The 14,956-nt window shown below is 38.6% G+C and overlaps 1 long non-coding RNA gene across 1 annotated transcript; it reads left to right on the forward strand.

The window, feature by feature from the left end:
- Positions 1-2,755: 2,755 nt before the first annotated feature.
- On the forward strand, positions 2,756-4,583 carry LOC125267395. The gene is made up of 3 exons (XR_007184665.1): positions 2,756-3,040; positions 3,270-3,351; positions 4,511-4,583. It is a non-coding gene; the product is annotated as an uncharacterized LOC125267395 (long non-coding RNA).
- The last annotated feature ends 10,373 nt before the right edge of the window (positions 4,584-14,956 follow it).

Genomic DNA, 14,956 nt, shown 5'->3' on the forward strand with positions numbered 1-14,956 from the left:
GAAATTCTCGCTATTGATTTTACGCTTTTAGAACGGGCAAGTAATGGATGTGAGAATGTGTTGGTAGTTACCGACGTGTTTTCTAAGTTTACTCAAGCTTACCCAACTCGAGATCAGAAGGCTAGCACTGTGGCCCGTATCCTGACGGAGAGGTGGTTCTATGTTTTTGGGGTGCCAAAACGTATCCATTCAGATCAGGGGCGAAATTTTGAAGGAGAATTGCTTAAGCGACTGTGCCACCTGTATGGAGTTCAGAAGAGTAGGACCACAGCGTACCACCCAGAGGGAAATGGGCAGTGTGAAAGGTTTAATCGCACTTTGCACAATCTATTGCGTACTCTGCCCATTGAAAAGAAAAGGGCATGGCCACAGTTTTTACCACAGTTGCTCTTTGCCTATAATACCTCTGCACATCAATCCACTGGTTATTCCCCCTTATGAGCTTATGTTCAGCCAGAAACCAAGGCTTCCCGTGGATGCCCTTTTAGGGATGGAGGAAGAGAGTATTCCAGTGACGGCTCAAGACTGGGTGGTGAGTCATCGGGACCATTTGGCTTTGGTGTATGTTAAGGCTAGGGAACAGCTGGGAGTGGCAGCAGCTCAGCGGGCACGCCATTATCCCGAGTTGGTGTCTATTTTGCCAGTAGGTACCTTGGTTCTCTGTAAGAATCATTTCCCAGGCCGACATAAGATTCAAGATGTGTGGGACTCAAAGGTGTATGAGGTAGTAGAATGCTTGGATGGGGTAGGCACTGTTTATAAAGTAAGACAACAAGATTCCGCAGTGCACACAAAGAATGTCCACCGCTCAGATTTGCGAGAGCTTCCGGACGGGTATGTACCCTCTGATAGATGTGAAGTTGAGGCAAATTGTTCTCCGGCAGGACTCCTGCGAGAGTATGGTCATCAGAGGCAATTGTCTGAGGAGGAAGGAATGTCAGAAGGGGAGACTGTGGTTTTACAGGTAGCCCAGGAGGGAGGTCCACCAGCAGTAGTAGCTAGTGAAGATTTGAGTGAGCAGGAGTTGGACCAGTGTTTAATTGAACAAGCCATTGACCCCCTAGATTTCCAGTGTCCAGTGGAGCGGGCATTGGATTCCCCTGACTTTCCTGAACCAGCTCTTGTCTCTCATGATCCTTTAGAACGGGAATTGGAGCAGGGACAGGCAGAAATCAGTTTACGCCGATCGGTTAGAACAAGGGCTGGCCAACATTCAAATCCATTTAATCTTCCAAGGCCGGTGCGATCTCCACAAGAGCAAGTTCCCCCAAATTCAGTTTCAGTGAGTTCCCTACATGTCCTTTTTAGACCTAGGAATTAGGATAGGTGTGAGGGGTATAAGTGTTGTCACCGTGAGTAAACAGGGTTCTTATTAATAGGAGTAGATTTTAATGAGAAACGTCTAATGTGCCTGTTAATGTGTTTTTAGGATTGGTTGGTGCTGATGACCTGTTGATTTGAAGACGCTGTGTGCGTGCAACTCTGTGAGTCCGCGTTGGGGGTTCAGCTACTCAATGTGAGCGTATGGTCAAGTTCATTGAGTTGTAATTGACATGAAATGCGGTGCCATAAATTTAGTATGTGTTCTCTTAGGATTGCTTTTGTTATACTGAGTTACGAGTGCCAGAATCCATGGATAAACGCACAGAATAGACTGGTGTAATCTACTCCTGCCATTTAACGAGACCGTTTCAATGTGAGTGTATGGTCAAGTTCATTGAGTTGTAATTGACATGAAATGCAGTGCCATAAATTTAGTATGTGTTCTCTTAGGATCGCTTTGTGTTTATACTGAGTTACAAGTGCCAGCATCCACAGACAATTATACAGCGTAGACTGTTGCAATCCATATCTGCCCTTAACGAGACTATTGACTGAGACATAACTGAGAAGTGAGCCATAGCATACTTTTAGAAGGTACGTGAGTATTTTATATGGTTGTTTAATGTAATATGATGGATTTGTGTAATAAAAATGTGAAATGGTTTTAATTACAGGTTATAAATCCTCTTTCTGGTTTAGCGCCACCGTTTCTTTCCATTAAAAATTAAGGTTTATTTGTTTGGTTTTGTTTTGTGTATATTTCGTTTTTTGGGGGGTTTTGTGTTATTATAATTTTCAGTGACTTTTTTTGTATATTTTGTTGTACAATTTTGTTTTATTGATTGGTGTACTACTGTATGGGAGGACTTACTTTGGTTTGTGTGATATTTGGTTTGTGTGTTTCACGTATGGTTTGATATTTTTTTGATTCATTTTTTGGGTTTGCGTTTCCTCCCATATGGTGGTTATCCAGTTATGATTCAAGTTGATTTCATTTGTTTTATTGTGGGTACTATAATTGTTGTTTTTTATATCATCTGCTAATTTCTAATTTGGTTAACTTTATTCATTTATTGTATTTTCATTTTTTGTGTGATATTCAGTTGATTTGATCGATCCTGATTTGTTTTGTATATTGTTTAATGTTTTTTTGTTTTGACTTATTTGTTTTTCAACTTTACATCTTTAATATCAATATTGCTGCAGATTAGATTAATTTAATTACTATATGTGAGAAAGATCGTGATTGCCTTTTTAATAAAGTGTAACCCTTTTTTTGCACTCTGGTTTCTGGTTCATTTATTTGAACTGCCTGTTTAAAAATATAAATGGGTCCCCTACCCAAGAAAAGTGGGGGTGGCGTAGTCAAATTGGTCGACATTTTTAATAGCCATATATTCTAGGTCACACCTGTGTCGAGAAGACGGATAAACGATTGTTCGGCTGAGAATACGGTAAGTCAGTCTTTTATGGAGCTTTTCGTTCGCGTTTCTATTTTGTCATGAATGGTTTGATCTTGAAATGTTAAACTTCTCATGAGCAAACGGTTAACGTTACTCTGTTCTCAGCGCTTCATGCAGTAACACTGATGTTTCATCTTATAGACAACCTTAGCATATGTTATTCTTACAACCTGATTTTTAAACTGTTTTGTTTATTTTGTTTTGTTTTTTTCTCTCGTTTCAGGCTCAATCATCTGATGTGCTCCATTGTTTACGTAAGTGTTGTGCTTATTTTCAAGTGTATCAGATTTATGACAAAGAATTCAGTGAATAAACGATTTTGTCAATTATTTTAAGCAATATTTTAAGATGCATCTTTTCTGAAGTGTAACAGGAGACATTACTGAGATCATATGCTTAGCTGTGAGTCCTTGTGTTCACAAAAATGCTATGGTGAATGAATGCACAATATTCACTTCTCTCTCTTTGCTTTTCTGCTTTTAGGCTCTTTGACATATCCCCTAAACATGGCTCAAGAACCAGGAAGGGGGGAAAATTACCTTCTGTGAAATATGGTTATGTTAACGTAAGTATTGCACCTAATTTCACATGTGATGTAATCAGGTTTATGGTAAATAATGGACTACTTGCACTGAGGCTTGTAACACATGTTTTGAAATAATACAACTTGCCTATTTCTGCTTAGTGATCGATGCTGCAGCGTGTGTGAGACCTGATGAATAAGTTCAGGACAAACCTTCATTTATTTTTATTAAATATTTCAATCCCTATTTTTCATTGACAATCATTTCACTGTGTGTAATTCTTAGTATTCAAATTCTTAATATTCAAAGTATATTTGTCAGTCCGCTGTCAGTGCGTTACTGTTTAAAGGGTTAGTTCACCAAAAAATGAAATTTCTGTCATTAATTACTCACTCTCATGTCGTTCCACACCTGTAAGACCTTCGCTCATCTTCAGAACACAAATTAAGATATTTTTGATGCGAGAGCTTTCTGTCACATGTCGCAGAGACACATGGATTACTTTAACAATCTGTTTCCTACCATTCTTCACCTTGAATGTGTAAGTTGTGCTGCTGCCTATGGAGGAACAGAAAGCTCTCAGATTTCATCAAAAAATATCTCCATTTGTGTTCCAAAGATGAACAAAGGTCTTACAGGTGTGGAATGACACGAGGGCAAGAAATTAACAACAGAAATTTAATTTTTGGGTAAACTAACCCTTAAAGATGAATTTAAATATTTAACATTGCTAAATGTCTCGAGGCAGGTACCACTTATTTATTATACTATTTTAAAAGACTGGGATAAGAGCACCAACACACACAAGCTAAATTCAACAGGTATAAAATATGAGAAAAACGGTAAGAGAAAAACTGTTAATGAGAAGACGAGCACTGGACTGCAGCAGGTTAGTGCTGTATGGAGGGGAGCTGAATGCTTTTACCAGAAACTCCCGAGATGTAGTACGACGTACAGCGCGGAAGCAGTTGTGCATATAGTCCATTCAATGAATAAACAATTTCATTGAATACAATTATAAGCATTATTTTTTAGTTGTGTCTTTTCTGAAGTGTTAATTGGACATTTTAACTTACTGCAATCAAATGCTTAGGCTGTTAGTCCTTATGTTCACAAAAATGCTATGGTGCATATATTCACAATATTCATTACTGTTTTCTCTCTCTCCTTTTTTTTCCTCTTTCTTTTCTGCTTTTTTAGGTACTTTGACATCAACCATGAACACGGCTCAAGAAACAAGAAGGGAAAGTGACTTCCAAGACTGGCAACACTGAGCAAAAACAGAGCAGTACTGAAAAACTTCTATTTAACTTCTATCCTACTATTTGTTTTTTGACTCCACATTTGAAAAAAATGTTAAATGTAAATAAGATTGCTGTATTGTTCATTGATAACTGCTGAGTGCATTTAAAATGTTGACCTTTCAACATTGTAATTTTCTGCTTTTTTCCATAAAAAAATAATAAAAGTTTTAAAACTCAAGAGTATGTTGCTTTCCATTTCCTTTGCCATAACATAACAAAAGTATATTTTTTAATTATTTAATGACAAATATAAGTGTAGTATGAAAAGCTGTATAAATGCAGTTAATAGCTGTAGATAAACAGTATAATGCTGTAAAAGTACATAATATTACAGCAGGATACTGTATTTAATAATTACAGCACTATACTGTAAATGTTGTTTACAGAAGTAGTACTGTAAAAATACAGTAAGTGGCTGGCAACCCAGCTGCCAGTATTTTACTGTAAATTTACAGCGAAAAGTTTTACAGTGTATACAGTGGGTACGGAGAGTATTCAGACCCCCTTACATTTTTCACTCTTTGTTATATTGCAGCCATTTGCTAAAATCATTTAAGTTCATTTTTTCCTCATTAATGTACACACAGCACCCCATATTGACAGAAAAACACAGAATTGTTGACATTTTTGCAGATATATTAAAAAAGAAAAACTGAAATATCACATGGTCCTAAGTATTCAGAGCCTTTGCTCAGTATTTAGTAGAAGCACCCTTTTGATCTAATACAGCCATGAGTCTTTTTGGGAAAGATGCAACAAGTTTTTCACACCTGGATTTGGGGATCCTCTGCCATTCCTCCTTGCAGATCCTCTCCAGTTCTGTCAGGTTGGATGGTAAACGTTGGTGGACAGCCATTTTTAGGTCTCTCCAGAGATGCTCAATTGGGTTTAAGTCAGGGCTCTGGCTGGGCCATTCAAGAACAGTCACGGAGTTGTTGTGAAGCCACTCCTTCGTTATTTTAGCTGTGTGCTTAGGGTCATTGTCTTGTTGGAAGGTAAACCTTCGGCCCAGTCTGAGGTCCTGAGCACTCTGGAGAAGGTTTTCGTCCAGGATATCCCTGTACTTGGCGGCATTCATCTTTCCCTCGATTGCAACCAGTCGTCCTGTGCCTGTAGCTGAAAAACACCCCCACAGCATGATGCTGCCACCACCATGCTTCACTGTTGGGACTGTATTGGACAGGTGATGAGCAGTGCCTGGTTTTCTCCACACATACCGCTTACAATTAAGGCCAAAAAGTTCTATCTTGGTCTCATCAGACCAGAGAATCTTATTTCTCACCATCTTGGCAAACTCCATGCGGGCTTTCATGTGTCTTGCACTGAGGAGAGGCTTCCGTCGGGCCGCTCTGCCATAAAGCCCCGACTGGTGGAGGGCTGCAGTGATGGTTGACTTTCTACAACTTTCTCCCATCTCCCGACTGCATCTCTGGAGCTCAGCCACAGTGATCTTTGGGTTCTTCTTTACCTCTCTCACCAAGGCTCTTCTCCCCCGATAGCTCAGTTTGGCCGGACGGCCAGCTCTAGGAAGGGTTCTGGTCGTCCCAAACGTCTTCCATTTAAGGATTATGGAGGCCACTGAGCTCTTAGGATCCTTAAGTGCAGCAGAAATGTTTTTGTAACCTTGGCCAGATCTGTGCCTTGCCACAATTCTGTCTCTGAGCTCTTCAGGCAGTTCCTTTGACCTCATGATTCTCATTTGCTCTGACATGCACTGTGAGCTGTAAGGTCTTATATAGACAGGTGTGTGGCTTTCCTAATCAAGTCCAATCAGTATAATCAAACACAGCTGGACTCAAATGAAGGTGTAGAACCATCTCAAGGATGATCAGAAGAAATGGACAGCACCCGAGTTAAATATATGAGTGTCACAGCAAAGGCAAATGCCAACAATTCTGTGTTTTTCTGTCAATATGGGGTGCTGTGTGTACATTAATGAGGAAAAAAAATGAACTTAAATGATTTTAGCAAATGGCTGCAATATAACAAAGAGTGAAAAATTTAAGGGGGTCTGAATACTTTCCGTACCCACTGTATGTTTGAACTGGGCTAAACTCGTGTGGATGAAGACACCAATCGAATATTTGGATGTTGAGCCGCAGCTCATTGGCCGCAGATGCAACAGCAACCAATCAGCTGTGCTGTGAAGATAATGATGTGATCGCTACCAAATGAGTTAAAGACCCATCTAGAGTTTCATGACAGAACCTTATGCCTTAACTTAACTTAAGATCTAGTACATTAAATTGGGATTTTTCACAAATTTGTATTACACAAGCAGATCTTAACTTCATTTAGGGTTATTTTATCTCACAAAATCTTATTTCAGACAGGACCACTTTGGCAAGTTACTTGAGTTTATTGAACACAATTATCTTTGGCGGTATGGTTTCTTATGGGGGTTCTGCACCAAAATTAATTGAACATACAAGAGCTTAACATTAACCCTCCAGAACCATCAGCTTGGAAATACATAGACAATTAAGACACTTGTAATGTCTTAATAAGCGAATATGGTAATCGTGTAGATATGGCAGTGGGTCATCTATACTGTAGCTTGGTTATGAGGATGAGTGTCTCTCAGCAGTGAGGTCCATGCCAGCCATGACGTGAAAGCCTTAGTGATCTGAAACAAAAGAAGACGACAACCAGAAGGTGCACGGTAATATGCTCATGCTTATATTGGGGAGGGAGGGAGGGTTGCGAGCAGTTTGAGCATACTTACCGAGCAGTAATGCCACATATATATGTCCCGTGTCTAATAGGAGAATGGTAGTGATTGGAACGATTGACAGCTGACGCGTCGCTGGTCGCAGCACTATGCCTACTTGGCCTGACTGAACTAACGCTGCGCTCGATTTTATCTGATCTCTAGATTAGGAAATGATAAACTACTCCAGGTGTTTGATCATCAGTAACACACAAGCTGCTGTTGTGAAGCTCATTACTGTACAGTTTATCCAGTTTCATGTCACCATACTGACAGAGCGCTGTTAGATTATAATCAGTACTCATTTATTGGATCCTGTAATTACTCCTGTCAGTGTGTTTCTCTCACGCTTCCCCTCTCTCGCGCTTTCCCCTCTCTTTAGTTCTGCGTCACGCAGATGTAACCCTGAACCAGGGTTGGGCAAAAATACATCAAAATGTATTTTCAAATAAAATACCAAATGATCAACCCTGATTTTAATTGTATCAAAATAAACTACAAAATACAGCAGCCACAAAATGTATCAAAATTAACTACTGTATTTTTGTATTTTAAAAATGCTACAAAATACTTTTACAAGGGAGCATGAAATTTCTTCAAAAACCTTCTATCAACTGGCCTATTTGATCGATCCCTTCACCATTACACTGACTCAGTTGATTAAGTAAAAAATGTTTGATAGCAACAGCTTTTCTCTGCCAGAGTCATGCAATAAATCGGACATAGGCTATGCAACCAGTTAAAGGCACAATATGTAGGATTTTTGGATTAAAATGTCCAAAAACCTCTAGAACAATTTTATATATTTTGTTGACTTGTGTACTTACATTATCCCAAAAAAATTTCCAAAATTGTTCAAATCCAGAGAAATAAGCAATTTTAACCAGGACACACACCGTGTCTGTGCGTCGTCTATCAATGACATCATTACCCTTGATTTCCGGTTTTATTTTGTAGAAACCATGGAAACATCAAAGACACTTTAGTATATTATGTGTTTTATTGGACAGATGGGCAGTTATTAGACTGTTTGGATACATTCATTAACAGAAAACTAATCATGTTATATAGCTCAACACTTTAAGTCTTTTTGTTTGAATCTTGTTTTCTTGATTTATCGCGAGTACCATGTTTCACCATGATTAATATCGATCTATCTTACTGCAGTGTGCAACAAGTGTCTCATAGCAGCCGCCGAGCGAACGCACAGAGTAACACTATACCAACTTTAAACACACAAATGTTTTTTACTCACATTTACAAGGGTTTTGCTCAGTTGATTCATGTTAGTTAATACAATAACAAATGAGACCTTATTGTAAAGTTTTACAAAAATTATACATTGCCTCACTACTACTATAAATAACATTAAATAAAAATGCAAACAAGTTATTGGTCAACATTATAGGCTACATATAAAAAAAAACACAATACATGTGCTATGGACGAATAAAATGAAAGCCTGTTGGGAAATGATTTTACTCAAACCATATTGTTGATGAAAATAATAAAAACAATAAAAGTGGTAATGTTTTTGAAAAAAAAAAAGTTTATATAAACATCTTTAGTATTACTGTTTCAAATAACACTGTTTTAGCATGAACCTGAAGAGCTGAATGAACACCAATAAACCAAAGCGCTTTGTTAGATGGTTTTAGCTCAACGGGATGCAACTTATATATGATAAAGTAGATATTTATACAAAAAAAATTACAACTTATACCTGCACATAAATCATGCACAGATGTACATGAATTAAGTTACAAAGTGTGAACTCCTGTTCTGGATACGCTCCCCACAACAACACACTAAAAAACGGCAACTAATCCAAAATAATTCACAGCGTTTTATTACAGTCGTGTTCTCATTATAATGTTATGTATATATGACAGTCCCAGCCATAGTTATTAATGTTATCCATTGCTGTTTGAGTGCGCATGCTGAAGAGATGATCACCGGTAGGCCTACAATGAAGCGCTTTACTGCCGCGTTCATTAACTCAACCAAATGCATCCTATATGAGTTTAATCAGATATATATACACAAAATAAAAAAATACAACTTATAATTCCACCAAAGGCTGCGAATGCACAAGCAAACTGACTGTGCTAGTCATAAAGGTGTAACTCCGCAGATGCGCTCTTCGTGTAACAACGCTCTGATTTCACAGATTTGTGATTCACTTTAACTGTATCTTCCTTCAAGCAGTTCAATACTATCATGGAGAACAACGCACATCATATAATCCATTATTTATCAGTGAAATAATCCATTATTTATCGGTGTTAAAATATCGGCCTAGTTCGGACTGAGAATGATAACATTAAAATGAGCATTTATCGGCCAGTAAGATATAGGTGGCTGATATATCATGAATCCCTGATTGGTTATGGCAGTATATTTATAGAGTTTTAACTATATGCATGATTCCAATTAACTTATGTCACTGTTTTAAATGTGTAGGTCACTACTATAACGCATTAGTTTGGACCCCAATAATACTGAGTGGTTTAAAATGTACCATCATACCTGAAGACATTTGTGTTGAGCACGTGAACACAATATCCAATCGGATGCGTTTGTTAGTCTGTATGAGTTTTTGTTTAGCGCGAGTGCTGCATGTTGAATCCTTTCATTATAACCAACAAAGTATAGACACAATGCCAATAAGAGATAAAGTGCACAACATAGACAGACACACACACACAACTTCATTTATTATAACGGACGTTTCTGCAGAAGTGCAGCTTTGTGTTTCTCGTGTTGTAATCGATAGCTTCAGTGGCTAATATGGCAGCGATCTTTGCTTTCTGTAGGCCTATATAACACATTTGTTTATGCTGCTAACTACACATTGCATAGTTTCTGGATTGACAAATGTATTTATATGTGCGATTAAATCCAATTGATGCTGATAACCATAGCAATGGGTGGAACAAAATAATCTTGATGCTGTGTGTCAAATGATCTTTTTATTAAGTATTGGAGTGTAAATGTAAAAAATAATAGACCTCCCACTTTTGCTATGTAATGTATTACTTTGTTCATTTGTTCAAACTGGCCACTCAGTGACTTTTTACTTTTAAATGTACAGATATTTAAATATAAAATTGTTCTAAGCTCTTTCTTTTGTCATCTGTCCTGACAGAATTAATTATTTCACTCATGAATGAATAGGATATGTTAATATTCCAAAATTTTTCTTTGCATTTATTGTGGATTTACTGTCAGTCCTGTGCTCACAGTTCACATGGGTACAGTATTTTGTACTGTGGATACAGTGTTCATCCACCACCACCAAAGACCATTTCTGACCCAGGAAAAACCCTGTATTGTAAAATAGTTTTCATTGTATGTTTTCAGTTGACAGTGATCAATCAGTGTTAATCAGTGTTAATCAGTGTTAAGTATCTGTACTGCTTCATTTGGATCATCTCTGAATCCTTTGTCTGTAGTAGAATGTTTATTTTTCTTTCTTTACCTTGCTTTCAGGTGAGCCCTGAGAAGGACCAGTTATCAATGGACCATCAAGACAGTGTTGAGAAGGTAATAAAAAGAGCATTGCATCATTTTAGAAAATGCTAGTCTAGTGAGAACATTTTCACATCATTTTTGGGCCTGTTAACACCTGGTCATTTAATGTGTTTTTTACTGATTTGTTCAAACAATTTCATTTACACTTGGCCACATAAATGTGTCTGTACAGAATCAGGGGCCATATTCACAAAACATCTTGGGCCCTATTTTAACGATCTGAAACGCAAGTGTCAAAGCGCGAAGCGCAAGTAACTTTGTGGGCGGGTCTCGGTGCTGTTGCTATTTTCCCGGCGGGATAAATGGCTCTTGCGCCCGGCGCAAATCTAAAATGGGTTGGTCTGAAGTAGCTTCATTATTCATAGGTGTGGTTTGGGCGTAACGTGAAATAAACCAATCAGAGTGTCATCTCCCATTCCCTTTAAGAGCGAGATGCGCTTGTGCCATGGCGGATTGCTATTTACATGGCGTACACGCGATGAGTCAGTTAATATATATGTGTGTGTGTGTATTGGCACGATTGTTCAATTAATTAGCCAATTTCGTTCATCATTATAAGTAGTAATAGGCTGAATTGAAAAGTCAACGCGCACTGTGGACGTGCCCAGAGGCGCAGTTTCTACCAACGCGCTCTAACAAAAAAATATTGCGCCATTGACTTTAGACTTTAGACCAGGTTTGAGTTGGTCTATGGCACAGTCTATTTTCAGCTCCTTAAAATAGCAATGCGCGGGCAATGCGCCTGAACACACCTCCTTTTTTGCGCTGAACCGCCCAGGGAGCGCAAGTTCATTCACTAGTTTAACGACGTGCTTCTTTGGAGGGAAAAGCGCGCTTTGCGCGGGTGCAAAATAGGAATGACACATGCGTCGGTGTACAAAGTCAATTGCGCTGGGTGCAAGATAGGGCCCCTTAAGGCTAAAAGTAGCTCCTGACATGCCAATTTAGGAGAAACTCTATAATGGGCGTGTCAATCCTAATTTTTGCTCTTAAGAGTATTTCACAAAACATTTTAGTGCTAAAACTAGCTCCCAAATCTGTAAAAAGTTAGGAGTAGTCAAGAGGACTCCTAAATCACTAAGACCAAATCACAAACAATCCTAATGGCCGTTGATGCCAATCCGCCCAAAGACACTGAACACTATTGAGACAATAGCGATAGAGCCTTGGGTGCTGAACCTTTTCTTCATACATGTAATAAATATTTGGATTTATAGATTTGAATTTATGAAAAAATGCCAAAAATAAATCTATAATAAATAAATAAATAAATAAAGTCCAATTACCTGTAGCAGTTGTTTTCACGAATTCACATTTACAAATAATCGAATAGAGTAAAAAAAAAAAAAGTGTAATAAGTGTATTTGGCGTCCTGTTCAAGGCGGTCGAGGGATGCAAGTTTGAAAATTTAGCCCAAATCCATAGTTCTTCCCCATATCTCCACCGAGAGTGAGGAACGGGGTGGCGACGGGATGCAGAAAACGGTCGAGGAAACTATAGGTGAGATCGGCTCTAGTCAGTGTATATATATCTCCTCTCGAGCCAATTAGACCGCTTGAACGCGCTCCTCCCAAACTTTGTTTATAAAACATCATTTGTCACTCAAATTCTGCAATCTCTTGAGATGCAGACATGTAAGATCTATAATATAAAGTAATCTATACTAGATTAATTGACCCTTCGCCAGGAGTTTGATTGACAAGCAATCTAACCAATTATAACGCTAAATCCGCCATTTTGTCCGACAAAGCAGTCAGGAGTTAGAAGATTAACCTCGGTGGACTTGAACTTGAAAAATGGTGTACTGATGTCTTTCTGTGTTTTAAACAACATTCCTTCTGATGTTCATTCATGTTTATTTGATGCTATAAATGAACTAGTAGAAGAGATGATCGATTCACGAGCCGCTTGAGCGGAGGCGCTACAGCGATCTGTCTTCAATTCCCGCGCTATACGCAGATTTTAACAGTATTCACATCATTAAAAGCTACCACTATGAGCTCCATTTTATTGATCATGAGCAGCATCAGCACTGGTCAAATCATTTATTCTCACATCTTTTAATGAAGATGATTGTGTGTTGAGCGTTTTCGACTTTTTAAGTTTCATTTGAGGTATTTTGCACGTCAGCTTACTGAAGAGATACTCATCTGTTCATCTGCGCCAATGCATGCTGCAGTAATGCTGTCATATCTTTCTATAACATGCCTATAACACATTCTCACATGTTTATTAATTTAGTATTTTTGGGAGGAGTAAAATGTATTATTGTATAAATGTATATATTGTTTTAGACTACGTCCAGAAGTGATTTGAGCGATCGGATTTAAATCAGTCTCGAATGCGTTTCGGAGGGCATTTACACCTGGTCTTTTCATGATTGCATAGCAATCCATTCAGAGAAAATGCATGAAGTGACCAGGTGTAAACAGGTTTTAAAAAACTGTTTGAACCAAATGAGCTGAAAATATTTTTATATGCCTCATAATAGTGCTGGGCGGTATGACCAAAAATTTATATCACGGTATTTTTCAAAATTATATCGGTTTTACGGTATATGACGGTGTATATATATATATAATATCCCTATACATGACTGGGCGTTAACCACATTTTCTACTGGTTGAGAGAGGAAATACTGCAGTAGATTGACTAGAATGCCCTGTTTTACTGTCATGATGAGTGAATATTGTAGAAAAATTCCACACTAGAGTTAATACAGGTTTACAAAACCCCACAAAATGATGCTGTGGGGAGACAATAACCAATAAAACACAGACCTGCAACACACTCATTACAGACATGAATATTAAAATATGACCATGGAGATAGAAAAAAAAAAAATAATCTAACCCTATATAACAACAAACTGTCAAAACGAGGGAGAAACGCGGAAGAACATTTAAACTAAGGATATTTTCAGTACATTTAAGAGCACTACAGTCTCTGAACAAATGACACACGTAAGTTTAACACAGAAAGAATAAAGCAGTTAAATTTTTGACCATTCTTCTTTGAATTGTCAGTCTATTTATTAACTTACATTGTCTTATGTGTAGCAGAATAACCCATCGTGTCATCGCAGTCGTGATCAGACGTACAGTTCAGTGTCCTTTGCGTAACGTACATTTCTTTTGAAGAAGACGTGATGAAATATGTGCGCATACACGCTGCTGGTTCATGTTTAGAGCACTAGATATATGAAATAGGTCCATAAAAACACGCTTGCTCCGGTCTATATAATATGATCCATGTGGAGAACGTTGTTAATCTCATCACGGAGCTCCGCGCAGAAACCGCTCTCTCGCGTGCCGCGTGTTGGTTGAATTCTCCGCTGTAATCAAGGGCTGAATCTGAAATCGCCCCCTATAACCTCAAATAGGGCAATATTTTAGGCGACAGCCATTACCTATTTGTAGTGGTGTCCGAAACCATAGTGGACGTTATTGAGTGCACTCATTCAATCCCACAATGCACCGCAATAACGAGTGTACAGACCGATGTACACACAACGGCTGTCCGAATTCCCTCACTCGTTTTCATTCACTCTTTCAAGTGAACAATATAAGTGGATAACATAGGGCAGGGGTCTCCAATCCTGCTCCAACCCTAATTAAACACACCTGAACCAGCTAATCAAGGTCTTACTATAGGAAAGAAAATTCCAAGCAGGTGTGTTGAGGCAAGTTGGAGCTAAACTCTGCAGGACAGTGGCCCTCCAGGAGCAGGATTGGAGACCCCTGACGTAGGGAATAGTGAATGAGGCTTTAGGGGGTGATTTCGGACTTACCATAGGCTGATGTGATCTCAGCTGTGCTCTCTCACTACAGTGCAAGAGTGAAACGGGCCCCCCCTCAAACAGTGACGCTGCGCCGCGTTCTGAATGTTGGTTAAGCGACACATACCGGTATTGCGGTATCATCAAAATTCATATCATAACAAAAATAAATACCGGTATTCGGTATGAACCGGTATACCGCCCAGCACTACCTCATAATAAGATAAATTTTGGTCTTTGTGTTTTGTTTCATTGCTTTGGCAAAGCATCTCAAACAAACTAAAATCAACAGCACGATGTGGCTTTGTGCCCTTATCAAA

The sequence above is a fragment of the Megalobrama amblycephala genome, linkage group LG4, assembly GCF_018812025.1.
Source record: "Megalobrama amblycephala isolate DHTTF-2021 linkage group LG4, ASM1881202v1, whole genome shotgun sequence".
In the NCBI taxonomy this organism is placed as follows: Eukaryota; Metazoa; Chordata; class Actinopteri; order Cypriniformes; family Xenocyprididae; genus Megalobrama; species Megalobrama amblycephala.